Source organism: Hipposideros armiger, unplaced genomic scaffold (assembly GCF_001890085.2).
Source record: "Hipposideros armiger isolate ML-2016 unplaced genomic scaffold, ASM189008v1 scaffold_661, whole genome shotgun sequence".
Taxonomy (NCBI): Eukaryota; Metazoa; Chordata; class Mammalia; order Chiroptera; family Hipposideridae; genus Hipposideros; species Hipposideros armiger.
In genome coordinates this window covers 354,180-371,746 of record NW_017732011.1, presented here as the reverse complement: position 1 = coordinate 371,746, position 17,567 = coordinate 354,180, and the positions used below count along the sequence as shown (strand labels likewise).

General features: G+C 38.3%; 1 long non-coding RNA gene across 1 annotated transcript; it reads left to right on the top strand.

Moving 5' to 3' along the window:
- The first annotated feature begins 7 nt into the window (after positions 1-7).
- On the top strand, positions 8-2,368 carry LOC109372723 (uncharacterized). Its single transcript, XR_002122085.1, has 3 exons — positions 8-851; positions 1,566-1,698; positions 2,329-2,368. It is a non-coding gene; the product is annotated as an uncharacterized LOC109372723 (long non-coding RNA).
- Positions 2,369-17,567: the final 15,199 nt, after the last annotated feature.

Below are 17,567 nucleotides of genomic sequence, written 5' to 3'. Positions count from 1 at the left end.
CGGGCCTGGGTGGGGAGGGGGAGGGGAGCTGCAGGTCTGTAACCGCAATCGCGAGGAGCTGGCGAGCGGAGATCAGTTCCCGCGGCCGCCTCCCTGCCGCCTCCTTTGTGCCTGGTGACGCGCCTGAGCCTGGGGCCCTGCTGTGCCCCCGCCCCCGGGCCCTGCCTCCCTCCCCACGGAGGGTCACGTCTTCGGGTGGGGGCTCCGCATCCCGAAGGCCCCAACAAAAGGCCACACGGGTCACCCAGAATATAATCGTTACTGTCAGCGGTGTAGTCAGTATTCTGTGGTTTGGGGACTGTTTCCACAAGATGCTTACAGTGTGCCTCCCTCTGACACTCTTTTTGGAGGAAAGATACTATAAAGGGCATGAAAAACCTTTAATACAAGGAACAGAACTAGCGAGCAGCTGATAAAAAATCTGGGCCAGTGTAGAGATGAGAGTGTTCACAACCAGCTGGGGGGAACTGAGTCATTCATTCATTCATCAAAAACGCATGAATGTCTACCGAGTGTGATGTTAGGTTGCCCCGGGAGTGATAAAAATGTGTCAGACGTATCTCACTTAGGGCATGTTACACGTTGGACTATAATTGTGACATTTTTACCTTCTCGAAATAGCAACATCTCCTGTCTCCATCTCCTGGCAACAGCATGTTCCCTCCTTTGGGAAACCCACCCACCTCAGTAGTGGGTTCCTCTCCCAAGCTTGAGTGATCATAGAACCTCCCCACCGCCACCACTCTTCCTTCCTCCCCCACCCACACACTTTCATCTAAAGATGGGCATGGGTGACCAAGACAAGCCAGGCAGAACACACCCCTGGGCCTGTTACAGATGAAGAGAGACAGGTGAGTATTCCATTTCCTGTGGGGAGGGTTTGCCCTCATTAGTAGACAGTGAAGACAGAAACAAAGATAAGAGAAAGTCTAAGAGGGTGGGTTCTGATGTCAACCACAATAGCAAGGAGCACCTGGGGTCCCTGCAGCTCCTGGATTCTGGGATCCACCCCCAGTGTCCTCTCTATTAAGGTAGTAATTTTACTACCTTAAGCTAGGAAAAGCCAATTTTCCTGCCACTCACAGCTCAAAGAGTATGATAGGCCACACCAAAGAGGTTTTATTTGGGCTCGACACTAAAAAAAAAAATAGGCTAGCAAAGATTTGGAAGGCTTTCTAGGTCAGAAAGTAGCAAATTATGGTCCATAGACCAAATCTAGCCTACTGGATTTAAATGACTAATTTTTATGTGTTTAAATGATTATGTTTTAAGTGGTCATATAAATATAGTATTTTCAATTTTGCCTCTTGTGCCTCAAAATATAAAATTTTATTATTGGGTCCTTTTCAGAAAAAGTTTGCTGACCCCTGTACTAGGCAGAAAGAACACCCAGCAAGTTAAATGTGTGAATAGGAAGGAGGTAATATTAGAAATGTAGTTTTATGGGGATTTTTAAGTTCCGCCTTTTAGTGACTTTCTTTTTTAACTTCCTGTGGTCATAGAGAATATTTATAATAGCAATATTTTCTGTGTCCCTCCCCAAATCCATTGTCTCCACTTCTTAGTCATGCTCGGCCCTGGGAGGCTGACATTGATGGATACATGACCAAAGCCTTATTGCCTTGTGGATTCCCTTTGTGTTCAACCAATGCAAAGCACTGGTAGATGATCAAAACAAGGGAGGAGAGAAATATCAAGGTATGTATTTACACTCCCTTCCCTCTTATGCTAGGCCAAAATTTTGGCCATACAGTGCCCCTCTGACTACAGTGCCTGTCTAGAGGCCTCTTTTCCATGGCTCCAGTGCTCCTGGGTCTCTAATAATACCATTTCCTGCCAGTGCCCATTCAGGCTTAGGATGGTAATGGCCTCACTCTTGCTGGTTCCCTTAACCATACCCACACCTCTGTAAATAGTCCCTTCATTATATTCTTTAAGGGTTAAACCATTTTGAGGGTAGCTTCTGTTTCCTGCCTATACTCTGACTGATATGGTAAGATATGCCAAAGTGTCACTGCTTTGTTTTCCTCAAAAATATTTATATTTCTTATGATCTCTATAAGATCATAAGACATAGTCACCTATTCATATGATCTCACTTATTACTCTCCCATCCTTTCTTAAACCCATCTAATCATACTTTTTAGCCCCATCAGTCCAAAAAAGCTGTTTTTATTAACATTAACAATGACCTCCATGTTGCCAAATCCAGGGGTCAATTCTCAGCCCTCCCCTCATTGGCTCATTGCTATCATGTAATATGTATGATCCTATCTGCCTTTTTGATACTTTTTTTTGTATTATTGCTTATCTCATTTCTCTCCCAAGAGTCTATGCCACTGCTGCCTACAAGACACTCACTTCAGATCGAAAGACACACATAGACTGAAAGTAAAGGGATGAAAAATGATATTTTATAAAAATGGAAACAACAGCAACAAAAAGACTTGGGTAGCAACTTATACAAGACAAAATAGACTTTAAAACAAAGACTATAATTAGAGACAAAGAAGGACCCAGTAATCCCACTTCTGGGTATTTATCCGAAGAAACCCAAAATGCTACTTCAAGGGGACATGCTCATCCATATGTTCATTGCAGCATTATTTCCAATAGCCAAGATAGGAAGTTAACCTGGATGTCCCTGGATGCATGAATGGATAAAGAAGGGGTGGTACGATATACAGTGGAATATTACTCATCCATAGGGGGAAAAAATGAAATCTTGTCATCTGCGACAACTTGGATGGACCTAGAGAGTATTGTGCTGAGTATAGTAAGTCAGACAGCGAAAGACAAATGTCATGATTTCACTTATAAGTGGAATCTAAAGAGCAAAATAAACAAATGAAACAGAAACAAACTCATAGATACAGAGAACATTTTGATGGTTGCCAGATAGGAGGGAATTGCAGGGAGGGTGAAAAAGGGGAAGAGATTAATAAGTACAAATGGTTGTTACACAGTAGCCATGGGGATGTAGGGTATAGCATAAGGAATATAGTCAATAATATTGTAATAATTATGTATGGTGTCAGATGGGTACTAGCTCTATTGGGGTGATGGGAGGGAGGTTGGGGGCAGGGTGAAAAAGGTGAAGGGATTAAGAAATACAAATTAGTAGTTATAAAATAGTCATCGGCATGTAAAGTATACAAAATATAATCAATAATATGATAATAACTATGTAGTGCCAGGTGGGTACTAGTTAGGGGAATCACTTCATAAATTGTATAAATGTCTAACCACTATGCTATACACCTGAAACTAACATAAAAAAAAATAGTGAATGTCAACTCTTATTGAAAAATTTTAAAAGGGAGGGAAGATGAAGAATAAGTGGTTCAAAGTTCCGGATATAAAACAAATAAGCCGTGGGGATGTAATTTACAGCATAAGAAATATAGTCAATAGTATTGTGATAACGTGGTACAATGTCAGATGGTTGCTGGACTTATCAGGTGATCATTTCTTTAGCATAGGGAATATAACCAATAATATGATAATTATGTGTAGTACCAGGTGCGTTCTGTTGAATAACTATGATGTACACCTGAAACTAACATAATATTGTATGTTAGCTATATCTTAATAAATATCTTTTTAAAAAAAAGAAGAAATAAAAAAAAGATTCTATGCCATTGGCCTCATTGTTCAAAAGTGATATAAGCCAATGAGCTCAATCATTAAGTTCTTTTGGATAGTGGTATCTGCCAATTATTGGAGATATTTATAGGCAAGCACCCAAAATCTCCTTGCCAGGTTATAAAGAAAGTAATTCATATATACAGGTGTGTGTATATATATATATATATATATATATATATATATATATATATTTATTTATTTATTTATTTATCAACAAGTAGGTACAGAAAAGTCATAAACCCTGCTCTGAAAACTTGATAAAGTCCCAATTCCTTATCTTTTTATGGGCTGTGACTGTATGGCCCACAAAAGACTTGTGCAAACAGAGACAGTATTTTGGAATCATGCCTAAGACATCATTACAAACAGGAAAGGCTGAAAGGCACCCTTGTTTGTTATGCCCTGTTCAAGCAAGAGTGAGGGGTTTCTTTAAAATACTTCAGCCAATCCACATATCTCCACATATCATATTTCCCTATGTATAAGACACACCCTTTTCTGAAAAATTTGACATCTAAAAACTAGGTGCATCTTATACAGTGGTTGTAGATTTTTTTACTTGCATTTCCCGCTTTTTTAGCGCTTGTTTTTGCGCTCATACAACCACTGTATAAGACGCACCCAGTTTTTAGACCCCAAATTTTTCAAATATGGATGCGTCTTATACATGGGGAAATATGGTATTTCAAATACCCGTCATTGTAAACCCATTTCTAATGTTCATTACATAGTGCTATAAAAGTTCTGTTATTAATCTAAGATTTTTTTTTAATTGCTTAAATTCTTATTATAATTCCCTTTAGAGCATATAGCCTTCTGGTAAAATTCTAGGTTACAACACCTGCAGTTTGCATTCCTAGTTAGACAACTGACCAACCCTAGAACACCAAAACTAAACACACACACACAAACACACACACATACACCTATATCACATTCTGTAGGCGTTAAAGGTTGGGAGGAACACCTTTAAATGTTGGGAGGTTTCAGACAGCACTTTAATTTCAAACTTCACCTTCCTAACTATTCCTTCTGGTAATTCATGTAGTCTGCTTTAATTGCTAACTCTGAGGGTAAATGATATTGCTAATATTGCACCATTTTGATGGAAAAAATTGACAATACACCTGGTTCAACTTAATATTCTGACAACTCCAAAATTTATATTTTCAACCCATACTCTACCCTGAGTTCCATACTCACATATCCCTTGCCTTCTTTTTATATTCATTTGAATGTTTAATTGGCTCTTATGGACTGAACATTTATGTCTCCCCAGATTTATATATTGAACGCCTAACACCCAATGTGATGGTGTTTGGAGGTGAGGCTTTTGAGGGGTGATTAGATTTTAAAGAAATCTTGAGTGTGGGGCCCCATGATGGGATTAGCATCTTTAGGAAGACCAAAGGTCGGTCTCTCTCTCTCTCTCTCTCTCTCTCTCTCTCTCTCTCTCTCTCTCTCCTCTCTCTCTCTCTCCCTCTCTCCCATATGAGAGCACAGATAGAGGACTGCCATCTACAAGCCATGAAGAGAGATTTCACCAGGACCTGAATCTGCTGACACCTTGATCTTGGACTTCCCAGCCTCCAGTACTGTGAGAAATAAATATCTGACGCCTAAGCCACCCAATCCATGTTATTTTGTTATAGCAGCCCAAGCCAAGTAACACATTTAAGCATAAATGATTAAAACTGATCTCTTCATTTATTCAATATCTCCTGTTCCTTCTGTGTACTTCATCTTCTTAGAGAACACCTCCACTCACACAGTTGCTGAGGTCTTAAATGTTAGTCATCTGTTGGCTCCTGTCTTTCTTTCATACCCCACATCTATCCATTACCAGCTGCAGTCAACTCAGGCTTCAAAATATAACTATAATTTGACTACATCTCATTACCTGACTATTACCACATAGTATGAATTCTCATTGTCTCTCACTTGGGCTTTTATTATAGCCTTCCTTCCAGGTTTCTTGTGTCTATCCTTGTTCCCCACATCAACCAAAGAGACTTAAATTTTAAAATATCATCTCTTTTTTTTTTTATTGTTAGTTTCGGGTGTACAGAACAATGCAATAGTTAGCCTTTCCACCCTTCACAAAGTAAATACCCCCCTCCCCCATCTACTGCCCTCCCACCCCCAATATCATACTTATCTATTACAATTCTATTGACTCCATTCCCACACTCTACTCCACATCCCATGACTATATGTATATATAATTATAGTTGACATACAATATTATTCAACATCAACTTCAGAAATACAATGTAGTGGTCAGGCCTCTACACCAACTACGAAGTGGTCTCCCTAACAAGACATGGGTCCATCTGTCCCCCTAAGAAATATTTACAACATTATTGATTATATTCCCCAGACTGTCTTTTTCTATCCCTGAGGCCATATTGTAGTTACCAATTTGTATTGTCTCCTCCCTGCCCCTTGTCCTTCATCCCCACCCCCTCCCAACTGGCAACCCTCAGTTTTTCCTCTGTGTCTCTGAGACTATTTCTGTTTACATTTCTCATTTTAAAATGTCATCTCTTAAAATGTGTATCCATTATTTTTGGCACCCTCTGTATAAGTCAGAGCAAGCATGTCATTCCTTTGTACATAAACTTCCAGTGCCATCTCTTCTTCAGAATGCAATCCAGCATGCTTATCATAACTTACTAGAGCCACCCACTGCCACTTCCCATCTTTCCCCACATCCCCTCACTCCCTGGCCTCCATTCACACTTATCTCCTTGATGTTCTTTGAATAAGTCATGCATATTCTTGCTTTAGGGCCTTTTCACTTTATTGTTTCCTCTTCTTGGAAAAACCTCCACCTCACCCCACCCCTTTCCAAAGGGCTGCATAGTGTGTTCCCCCAAATTCATTCAGGTATCTACTCAAATGCCACCTTCTCAAGAGAGACCTTCCCTGACTTTATCCAAAATAGTAATTCAGTACCTATCAGTCCATATCTTGTCCTCTTTTTTCTCTCAAAGTCAATTATCCCTGCAGATACTACATTTTTAAATGTTTGTTATGTCTACCGAGTGGGTTGGAACTTTGTGTGGATTACTACTGTATCCTCAGTACATAGAATAATGTTGGTAATAGCTGCTCACAAACATGTATTAGTAAATTGTTGGATAAAGCATTTCATGAAGAATTATTAAAGCAGATTATGACTATGATAAAGCAACCTCAAAATAATAAAAGGTATCTATTTTTTTAAAAAGCAAGTTTTTAAGAAAATGTATTTTTTCAGAAATGAGTGTTAAGAAAAGAATATAGACCTAATAGACAGTAGTGAGACAGCTGGTTTAAAAAGACAGAAATCTTGCTTTGCCAAGAGGAAACTTTAGTTTATACCAACATGTCCTAAAGCCTATTTATTGTTTAAGGACCATTAATTTATTACAGATAAATACATTTCTAGTGTGTAAAACAAAGAAAAGGCAAATAAATAAATTATGGATACCACTGTCATTTGTGAGATGTTTTTCCTTGGCTGCCACGAGAGTGCTGAGGAAAGTGAGTCACTGTGGAGCCAGGGCAAGGGAACCTCATCCAAGAGACTTGGCGGGGACTAGGCTAGGAAGTTTTCACTTCCAGGGATATGAAGCATATTGGCACAGGTACTGATTAGTGCAAGGAGCGTAACAGAAGGAGGACCATGAGCTATCACAGTGCGAAAGCAAGATTCAGTAGTATTAGCTCTAGTAAAAGGTTCCTAACCTCTGGGCTACAACCATCATATATGCTGGAGTGATTATGATAAGTTCCACAAATTCACGTACACAGCAAGAATTATGTTCAGACTGCATAAATTATAAATCTGTCATAAAACGTATTTCTGTATTTTAAATGAGCCCATGTGTAGTTGTGAGGAACAAATACAAATTTGTTTACAAGTATTACTAAGATCAGTGTAACATTTTGCGGTTATGTACTTTTTCAACCAAATGTTACTAAAGTAAAAAATATATATATACATATATACACACATATATATATATATATATATACACACACACACACACACACACACATATATACACATACACACATATTTATGTATATATATTTGAAGGCAGATCTTAAGTAAACCTTCAACCCGGAAAAGATTGGAATCCACTCTTATGGAATGAACCACACAGTCAGTTTTTCTGCAGGAGATCTTATAATGTAGGAAACTTTTTTTCTGCATGCTATTTTTTCCCAGGATACCTGTAACTAGAAGGGCAGGGCTATAAATTCAAATTGATAGGAGGAAAGAGAATGAATCTGTGCTGTTCAATATGATGGCCTACCACATTCTTGGGTAAACACATCAACAGAATCCCTATCCTATAACACATTTGTGAGTTTTCCTCCATATTTTGCTTGGTTCTATGTGGAGAATGCTTGAAGTACGAAAGCATTCAGGGCTAGAGAGAGCTGCGCTAAAAATATAAAATGTATGCATCTGTTACAGTGGCTACTTCTGAGTAGGGAGGGAAAGAATAAAGAATGTGGGAAAATGTGTCATAGATTATTTGCAAAAATGACTACAACATTTATTCCATCACACATGTAATATCACATTATAACCCTCCATCAAAATGTGGAGTCTAACTCACCTCCCATTGATTCTGGGCTGGACCAGTGACTATACTGACCAATTACATACAACAGAAGTAATATTCTTTTTTTTTTTTTTATAGCTGAGCCATCCCCTGTTGGCAGCTCACCAGCAGCTCAGCTCGGGGTGGGACTCAAACCACTATTGCTCAGAGCTCGAACTCTTGAACGAGCACTTAACCAACTGAGCCACTCGGCCAGCCCTCAGAAATAATATTCTGAGATGTATAAGCTCTGACAGTAAGTAGGCTAGACAGTTTTTATGCTCTTAAAGAAGACAGTTGCCTTGTAAGAAATCTGACTACCTGAATGTCTCTGTGCTGTGAGAAGCTCAGCTAGCCACGTGGAGAGGCGATATGGGAAGAAACAAAGTTCCCCCCCCACCACCAGCCAACATCCCCAGTGGAGCTCCCAATTGACCGCTGACACCAAGATGATTGCCAAGCATTTTGGAAATGGTTCTTTAAAACCCGGTTGAGACATTCCAAGTGTAGCTATGTGGGACAGAGACAGGCTATCTTCACTGGCCTTGTTCATTTTGTAGAATATTGAACAAATAAATGAATATTATTGCTTAAAGCTAATAAGCTGTAAAGTGGCATATTATGCAGCAATGGATCCCCAAAAAAGCAGGTTGCAACTCTATCTGTAAGTCTTCAATTCTTTGAGAAAAGGCCATGTATTTGAGACAAGTATAGAAAAATGTTAACCTCGCATCTGGGTGCAGTGCATTGGTGACCATCATATTTTCTATTTTTTTCTTTACATAATAAATATTACATATTTTGTAATTTAAAAAGATATTTAACTTGCATTCTGGCTAGGATAGAGTAAATAGTCACAAACAAATCTTCTCTCCATAAACAACTATAAAGCTAGAGAAAACATATGTGACAACTGTTTTCAAGTACTGGACATTGGCTAGTATGATCACTGAGAGCAGATAAACACAAGGAGTGAGCCTCCCACGCTCTTGGCAGCTCTGTAGCTTGGTACAATTTTCCAACTTTTATACAGGGAGTGGCGCCCAAGCAGAGTCTACTGGGGAGGCACAGAACAGAGTGTAGGGCTGCTGACACAACTGGAATTTGTGGGGTATGGTATTGAAAAAGAGGGAGCTGCACATAGGGATTCCCATGTCTTGGTCAAAACCTGCACTGCATATATGCAATATGAAATGTTATAAGGCCCATGAGAAAGCAGCATCTACAGAGTAGAAAATGGAATGGCGATTGTAGGGGTCACTAGATGCTGGGAAATGTTAGATTAAAGACCCACTTAGAGTGGAGACTTCATTAACCCATCTGGCATATAGGAAAAATACTGAAAGAGACTTTAAATTATAGGCTAGCTACTTGCAAACGCTACTCTGTAGCTAGCCTAACAAAGCTTGAAATAACAAAGCAGTAAATAACTGCCTGCCAAGATAAAACGAAACAATGTCCAAATTAAAAGGCAATCTAATCCAGGTTTCTTAACACTGTCATTCACAATGTCCAACAAAAAAAGAAAATTTGTCCACCAAAAATTACTAGACATGCAAAGGTGTAGGAAACATGGTGAACAGTCAAGAAAAAAGCAGTCAGTGGACACAGACAAGAAGATAACCCAGAGGTTGGAGTTAATAAGCAGGGACATAAAGAGGTTATTACAGCAGTTATTATAAATATTTTCAAAGACTGAAAGAAAAACATATGCTCATATGAATGAACATTTGGGGAATCTCAATAGAGAAATAGAAACTAAACAAAAATCAGTGAACACAAATAGAATCTCAACAGATAAAAACTGAAAAATAAATAACCTGGAAAATCTAGAAACAGATAGTACAATATGTAAAGATATATGAAGTGAAAAAAAATCACTGGATGGACTTAATAGTAGATTGGAAATGGCAGGATAAAGATTCCGTGAACTTGAGGTCATATCAATAGAAATTATTTAAAATTTGAAAAACAGAAAACAATTTTTTTTCAAAGAGCCACAGGTACCGGTGGTGTAATATCATAGTATTTATAATACATGTACTTAAAGATCCAGGAGAGGAGAGAGAGAGAGACTGAGGTACAAAAGTATGCTTGAGAGAATAATGGTTGAAAGTTTCCCAGATTTTATTTCAAAACATCAATGTATGGGTCCAAGAAGCTAGGGAACCCCAAGAGGGAGAAATGCAAATGAAAGTCACCTCAGCCATTATAGTAGAAAGCTGACAACGACAGGTTAAGAGAAAAATCTTCAAAGTACCCAAAGAAAAATGGTATATTACATACAAGGGAACAATTATATAAATGATGAAATTTCTAATCAGAAACAATAAAGTCCAGAAAATAACACTACAACTTTAAAGTGATAACAACAACAAATAGCTTTCACATCAACATGTAACAAAATTGTTTTTCAAAAATAAAAATATATTTTCAGTTAAATGACATCTTGTAAAATGTATAACCACCACACCTTTACTACAATAAATACAAACAGAAGTTTAAGAGAATGAAGGAAAGAATAACAACTGGAATTTCAGATTCAAAGAAGGAAGATCTAAATATGAGGATAAGTTTTCAAAAGACTAGTTTCTTTTATTTTTTCTTGTTATTCCCTAAAATAGTATTTAAGCAAAAAAAGAAAGAAAGAATGAAAGAAAGAAAGAGAAAGAGATGATTGAAAGGTAGAAGTATGTGGAAGTAAAATTCATGACAACAAAAGCACAAAGCAGTGGGTGGATAAATGAAACTAAATTGCTATAATGCAATATGAAAGACTAGGGTAAGTTAGGAGGAGGGAACATGACCCCATTCATTTTGTGTGTCCAGCTCAGTCTTAAATACTAAACCTGACAGATAATACATAAAAAGAGCAACATAGATCAATATCCCTTATGAAGGTAGATGTAAAAGTCCTCCACAAAATACCAAGTGTGTCAAAAAAATGTATACAAGTGGACACTTTGGTCAAGGTTGTTCAAGCAGTAGTAATCAGAAGTGTCTGGATGCTGATGGTATCAACTTTGAGCACCTCTTGTAATTGCAGAAGTCAAACGTGATTGTAATCATCTTTTGTTATCGGTAATATTGAGTATTACAATTTCAATACAGTTTTCCTTTTTTAAAATGTGCATTCATTTTTTTGGCTCCCTCTGTATTGGTAAATCAAATCTAGAAATATACAAATGGGATAATACATAAACACCAATTCAGTTTACTCCCAGGAATGCAAAATTGGTTTAACATTAAAAACTCAGTCAATGTACATCAGTATCTTGATCATCTCAATAGACTGGGCAAAATGCAACACCAATTTATATTTTTAAAAAACCTCTCATCATACCAGGTATGAAAGGAGGCTTCCTCAACATAATAAAAGGTATCTATGAAAAGCATACAGCTTGGTGAAATATTGCAGTGTTTCCTCCTAAGATTGGTAAAAGTGAACCCTAGTTTGATTCAACATTTTACTGAGGAACATTCTACAATGCAATAAGAAGGAGAGAAAATAAAGTGCACTCAGACTGGAAAAGAAGTAAACTTTATTTGCATACGATATGTTGTCTAAATAGGAAACCCTAAGAAATTTGCAAAGCAACTATTAGAAATGATAAATTTAGCAAAACCACAGAGTACAAGGTCAATATACAAAGAGCAGTTGTATTTATATATACTAGCAACAATAAGAAAATACAATTTTTAAAAATCCATTTACTATTGCATCAAAATACATAAAATTCTTAGGAATAAGTTTAACAAATATATACAAGCCTTCTAGTTTGAACTCTGTAAAAAGTTGCTCATAGAGATAGAAGATGATCTAAAATGAATAAATATTCTCTATTTGTGGATTGGGTGAATTATTATTTTTAAGAGTCCAGTTAGCTCAACATTGATCAATAGATGCAATGCAATTCCATCTAAAATTCCAACAGGCTCTTTTAGTATTGATTCTAATTTAGAAATGCAAAGGATTAGAATGGTCAAAACGATTTTGAAAAAGAATTAAGTTAGTGGACTTACACTACCAGTTTTTAAGTCTTACTATAAAATTATAGTAATAAAGACAGTGTAGTATTGACATAAGGGAATAATTCAGTGGACTAGAATAGGGAATCCAGAAACACATATTAATATATACATTTAACTGAAACTTACATATATAATATACATTTAAAGATGCCAAGATAATTCAGTGGGGAAAGGATAGTCTTTTCAACAACTGAAGAAACTGGAACTCATACATTAATATTGTGAGTGTGAAATGTAACAACCATCTCTGAAAAACTGTTTGACAGTTACTAATGTTAAATATACACTTACCCTATGACCCTTCACTTCCTGTAAAAAATGTGGCTTGCAAAGAAAATACCATCCTGTATTGGTTTTCTCTTCTTTCTGCCTCATTTTATTTTCCTCTTTACTCCTGCTGTTCTCACATCTCCCAACAAAGTGCTAGTTAGCATCTAGTAAAATTTGCCACAAGTTCTGTCTTCTAATGGCCTCAGGCAAAGGTAACTGATACAAAGGATTGGCCTCTAAAGCCAATCCTCAGGATAAGATTTTGGTATCAGATCACTGATTTTCTGGACATCAAAGCAACTCACTCCGCTAGTATTGTTAAGTGGAGTGGCAAAAATTCATGGCCTTTAATGGAATCACAATTATTAAAGCTTTCATCTTTGGTTAAGTGTCATAAAGTTTAAGTGGAAGGAAGGGCATTTGGAGGTCAAGTGGCTGTTGTTATACTTGATTGGCATAGAGGCATTTGTAATTACAAAATTGCAAGAGCTGCATAAAAGAAGTGCAGACTTGATGGGTCTCCTAAGACCAAGGAAAGGAATGGGTTCCCTGAGGCCTCAGGTGAGGCTATTTGGGATTTTGATCCTCACATATCCCCTGATCTTACAGGACCAGCAAAATCAGAACTTTCCACTTGCCAGAGGAAAACAGCCTAATCTAAAGATCATGTAATAACCTCTCTCAAAGCAGATGACTTGTAATATGACCTTTGGTACTCTCAGGGTCTGTGCCTACCATTTCTCATTGCCCCCAGGGCAGATGCTCAGAGTCAGGTTTTAGTACAACCTGCGCAGGGAAGTACAAGCTTAAGAATTTGCTGGTATGGTTTCTTGAAGCCTGGCCATGGTGATGGCCTACAGTAAATGGAGATACCAGAACATCGTCCATTACTGAGGAATTTGTCAGAAGATTCAGGGAAGTGGAAATGTTGGAATGGATTTATTATGCAACACCTGAGAACTATCGCCTAAAGGCCAAAGGACATTACCTTCACTAACGCAATAATGAATGCACAGGTGAGGAAGGCATTGGCATCATTGGGAAGCTCAGTGGTAGCCACCATCAGGAATGGGGATGCTGCTATGGAACTAGGCTATCGAATGCGTATGAAAAAAAGGGATCCTAGAGTGGTACAAGCAAAGGGCAAAGTTAATGTGCAGAAAACCTGGAGTGGCAATCGGGAGACCTCAACAATCACAGAACTATGGTGATGCGCAATAGATCATGGTTTTCCTAGGAATAACAAAGATGGACCATTGTAATATATATGCAGAGTTGAGGCAGGGAGAGGGGGAAGGAGGGAGGGAGGGAGGGAAGGAGAGAGAAAGAGAGAGAGAGAGTACTGACATCAAATGCCACACCAGAAAATTGCAATCCTCTCAGTTTCCATATCTGAATTTGGGACACACTTGTCTTACTAGAGTATTGACTCTATTAGTTGAAAGGGAGACTGTATCACTGAAGTCTACAATAAATTTCCTCCAGCCTTTCCCATTGGAAAGTGTAGTCATTTGATGAGATAACTTATCCTGGGTAATTTCCAAAAGACTGTTAGGTACGAGATCTGAACTTACTGATATCAGGGGACCTGAAATGCCATCTTAAGTCCCTGATGAGAGAGGGGTCTTATAGAAGACAGGTGTTAAGTGGAATTTTGACCCAAGTCTGTCCCTCAGTGGGCCCACTGTGTCTATAAACTAGTACAGTGTTTATTTCCATAGTCAACAAATGTGTAATCAGGATAGATATATTTAACCATTGACAAACTTTACATTGATTTTCTGACCTTTAGAATAAGAGACAACTGGGGGTGTCAATTGGAAGCTTCTATAGCTGCACTCTGCCATTCCAAAGACAGTAAATAAGAAACAATACCGCATTCAAATGGAGTAAATGAGATTTGAGCTACCATCAAAGATTTAAGAGATATATAGCAGTTAGTCACCAGTATCTGTCTGACTTCTGTAAAAATCATCTGGAATCTGGTTTGCAAACTTTTGTGACAGAACATACCCAAACAGCCACATGTGGCTCACAAGCCACAGTTTGCCAACCCCTGATGATAGACAATAGGAGAGTAATGTAAACTTAACAAGATTATAACTCCAATCATTGATGTTCTACCAGATGTCAAGAACTATGAAGGATCTGAGATTTTACTCCACTTGGCAGCTAATAAGTTAGCTTGTCACAGTTTCACGGATACTAGCAGAAAACACAAGATTCCTGGGTTAGAGACAAAGGTAGTTTATTACTCACAGAAATAGCAGTAGATAGAGCATCAACATTTGCACCAGTCCCCCACGGCCCACATCACACAAGATAAAGCACAGAGGGCCAGGCGATTCTTTTACACTCAATGGGGTCGGTTACAGGAGAGGAACCTCAAGCTCAGGGATCCCTAATTTTGTATAATGGGCAGTAAGCCTGCTTGACCTTTGCCTTTATGGGAGACATTATCATATGTGGGACTGTAAGTAAACCTACCATTTTCTCTGAAGGGAGGTACTTTCTCTATCTTCCAAGGCTATTTGCTAAACACACATCCTTTTAAAGATAGTCTAAAACAAAGAAAGTCAGTGTCTCTGCTCACCAGATTATGCTGAAATGTGGGCTATCCATTGAGAACTGACTCTCAATATCATATGTATTATCTGTATTGAAGCATATTGACCCAACCTCTGATATTTGGTATTAATGATACCTGTAGCATGGAGGATCAAATATAGTTTGCCTTTACATGGCTATGTTAATGTAATATACTTTTTATTACATTTTTATTACATTTATTACTTTTGTAATATAGTCCTCAGGTATCTTGACCATAATCATTCTCATGTTCTGCAGATTATCCCAGTTGTTCACTCTATAGATGGCATCATTCTGATTAGACTGATAAGCGAGAGGTGACAAGTATTCTCAATACTCTATGACACATATGTGCCAGAAAGTGGAAATAAACCCCACAAAGATGCAGGGTAATGTTTTTAGTGTCCGGAGGCATTTGGCAATGTTTGGAGACTTTTTTGGCTTTCAAAAATTGGGGAGGGGGTGGCATCAATTGGGCAATAGATGAAGGGTAGAGGCCAGGGTAATAATTAAGCACACTATCATGCACAGGAAAGCCCCCTCAAAACAGAGAATTATCCAACCCCAAATCTCAATAATGTCAAGATTTAGATTGCTTTAAATAAATAAATGTGATGTTGCCCCATGGAACTCTTCCATGACCAAAAGAGATATAGTAACGTTTGGAGGTCACGTTTAAATTTTGGAGGTAATGTTTGCAACAACTGGTAATATTACTGTGACCTTCTAATTGAGTGACTTAGGGACTGCAAGTTTAGAATGTACTTCTGTACAAGAGAACGTGCTATAGTATGTCCGTGCTGCAGTGCAAGCTGCCCTGTCACTTGGCACACATTCACGTGGCTCAGCCCTACCATCATCCCTGGCCCTAGAACTTGCCTTGCTTTCAAGCCACAGAGGTTCTAGCGCAAGTTCTTGCCATTCCCATGGTGATAAAGACACATTTATTTCTGTTTGTCCCAACACAAACGAAACAGCTCCTGTTATATAAGGTACTGACTGACAAGAAGAGACCACTGCAATGGCTTATTGGTGGAATGAAGTTTCCCTACTGGACGCCTTGGAGGTGGAAGGTGAATAGTATAGCCTGAAGGTGCAGGGGAACTAGCATTCCATGGGGCAAACCTAAAGGATACAAGACATGAGGTAGAGGCAACAGAGAGCCCCTTGCCCCTCTAATCTACCATGGACTGTTTGGGGGTGCACAGATTTCCTGAAGTCAGTTTAGATTGATCGTGCAGGACTCAACAATTGAACATGTTTTCATGTGAGACTGTAACTAGCACAGAAACACATCACCCTGTATTTGGTTTCCCTCTTTCCATGCCTTACTTTTTTCTTTTTTATGTCTTGTGCTCCTTTGTACTGTAGGGGAGGAAAAATTGTACCTCTAACCCTCTTAGGATTTTTGGCTACAGCTGAGAATTAAATTGACATAACAAATTAACAGGAGCAAAGCATAAAACAATATATTTAATGTAAGTTTTACATGACAGAGAATCCTCATAAATAAATGAAGACCCAAAGAAGCAGTTAGATTTAAGTGCTTAAATATACTGAATAGGACAAAGACTAGTAAATTGTGAAAATATGACAAGGCAGCGGGGCCTGGGCTAGGGTAGTTAATTGGATAGAGAAGTGACTAGCAAGATAAGTGTTAGCTTAACAAGGTTTATTTTTATAGATTTCTCTCAGTGATAAGGATATTATATTTTCCTCTAGGTATACAGAGGACAGCTTCTATATAGGAGTTTGATCTGCTTTCAGGAAGAAAAGGGGGAGGTCAGAGAGTTCTTCTTGCATCTGCTGTTTTAAAGGTGCCTTTAGCTCAAAATAATCCTTATGTCAAAGTAGCATATTCTCAAGTGGTACCTTCTGTCATCCTTCAGTACCCTCCAATAAAGCATTAATGTGTAATTTTGCCTCAGGTTTTCTTTGCTAAAGGACTCAAGGTAAAATACACTGTATTAGAATACAGAGGGCATATGAAAACATGGTCAGCAAGGAGACTGTGGAGCTAGGTCAAGGCTAGACCATGAAGAGACTTCAATGTGAATCTAAGAATTCAGTGTAAGCTCAGGTTCCAAGAGTCTATGTTTCTGTATTCATATAGTGTGGTAGGCACCGAATTCTGCATCAATAAGGTGACTCGGTGCCTGTCCAGCCATTCATTAGCTAATTAAACTGGGGAGTGAAGAATTCTCATTCTCTCTTCACACAATTTCTATGAGTCTCTCTTTCATTTAATTGGGTGTGTTGCACTCTGTCCTGTCAGTTGCCCATCTCTCATGTACTGGGAAAGAAAGGTCGGCCAGAGGTGAACCAAAGCTTCTTTAGGGAATTAGTTAATGAGAAATCTGCAGCAACTTCAAGCATGATAATTTCCCCTCCTTAGCAGAGGAGACTATTTAGTGCTCAAGCAGCTTA